Source organism: Musca autumnalis, unplaced genomic scaffold (assembly GCF_047663935.1).
Source record: "Musca autumnalis isolate F117 unplaced genomic scaffold, ASM4766393v1 scaffold_1, whole genome shotgun sequence".
Taxonomy (NCBI): Eukaryota; Metazoa; Arthropoda; class Insecta; order Diptera; family Muscidae; genus Musca; species Musca autumnalis.
Window position 1 is genome coordinate 168,728,827 of NW_027411644.1, and position 1,956 is coordinate 168,730,782.

Consider the following 1,956-nt stretch of genomic DNA (forward strand, 5'->3'; position numbering starts at 1 on the left):
GAAAGATTTTCTTGTAGTAATTCCTAATTAAAAATCTAAATTTTTAAAAATTCATCGTTTGCAATAATTCAGTTTACTAACTGTATGTTCAATTCTAATGTTTCCGACCAATTCCTCTAAATGGATAATTGCAAGCAGGAAGAATATGTGTTAAAAATATGTTTGGGGTCGCTAATAATTTAATGAAAAATGAAAGGCTGCTTCAAAATTTTGTTTTTGAAATCAAGAAACGTATGTTTATAAGGGCTTTATTTTTATACCCTCCACCATAGTATGGAGGGTATATTAAGTTTGTCATTCCATTTGTAACACATCGAACTAATCATTTGCAACCCTATAAAGTATATATATTCTTGCTCAGGATAAAATTCTAAGACGATCTAGCCATGTCCGTCTGTCCGTCTGTCCGTCCGTCTGTCCGTCTGTCCGTCTGTTGTAATCACTCTAGCGTCCGCAATAATTGAGATAGAGTGCTGAAATTTGGCACCCGAGGGTATTTTTTCCATAGGCAGGTCAAGTTCGAAGATGGGCTATATCGGTCCACTATTTGGTATAGCCCCCATATAACGGTACCTCCGGATTTGAAGTATTTGACGTTCTTCGCCACATTTGCAGACCGAATTAACCATCATTTGGCACTTAGGGTTCCTAGTGATCAACAAACTTATATCCCAAAAGATATGGGCATAGGTCCATGTTTTGATGTAGTCCCCATATAACGGTACCTCCCGATTTTCGGTATTTTGAGAATTTTAGCCACAATTTTTAACCGAACTATCTGCAATTGGACATTTGAGGTTCTCAGTGGTCATGAAACATCTCTACGAAACATCGTCAACATAGGTCCATGTTTTGGTATAGCCCCCATATATCGGTACCTCCCGATTTTCGATATTTTGAGAATTTTAGCTGCAAACTTTAACCGAACTTGCTGTAATTTGCCATTTGAGGTTCTCAGTGGTCATGAAATATCTCCACCAAACATCGTCAACATAGGTCCATGTTTTGGTATAGCCCCCATATAACGATACCTCCCGATTTTCGGTATTTTGAGAATTTTAGCCCCAATTTGTAACCGAACTATCTGCAATTTGACATTTGAGGTTCTCAGTGGTCATGAAACATCTTCACGAAACTTCTTCAACATAGGTCCATGTTTTGGTATAGCCCCCATATAACGGTACCTCCCGATTTTCGGTATTTTGGGCATTTTAGCTACAGTTTTTTTTACCGAAAAGGCTGTAATTTGACATTTGAAGTTCTCAGTGGTCATAAAACATCTCCAACGAAACATCGTAAACATAGGTCCATGTTTTGGTATAGCCCCCATATAACGGTATCTCCCGATTTTCGGTATTTTGAGAATTTTAGCTGCAATTTTTAACTAGCTGCAATGATCGGTATTTTGAGAATTTTAGCGACAATTTTGTCTATTCAAAAATAACCGTCAATATAGGTCCATGTTTTGGTATATCCCCCCATATAACTGTACCTCCCGATTTTCGTGAATTTTCAGCGGTCACAAAATTTCTTCACTAAAATTCGTCAACATTGGTCCACTTTTGAGGCTCAACATTGTTTTGATTAAACTACCCTCAATTTGACCCTTGAAGTTCCCTGCAGCTATAAAACTTTTCCGCCAAAAAATTTAATTGATATAGCCCCGTAGGTGGTACCTTTCACCTAGCTGGACACATACTTTTAGATTAGATTAGATAACACTGTGCAACAAAATGGAGGTGGATTTCCAAAAGGAATTATCTCTGCCCCAACATTTGTGTTCACATCGTAATTTAAGCAATAGTGGGAGACAGTAGGAGTCTATCCATTGTCGAAAAGTTGTTCCACCTAAAATTGTGAAAGGACCCTAATTATTCCATTTTAATTAAGACTATTTTATGGTGGAGGGTATAAAAAGCTCGGCCCGGCCGAACTTAACGACACTTGTTGTGCCGC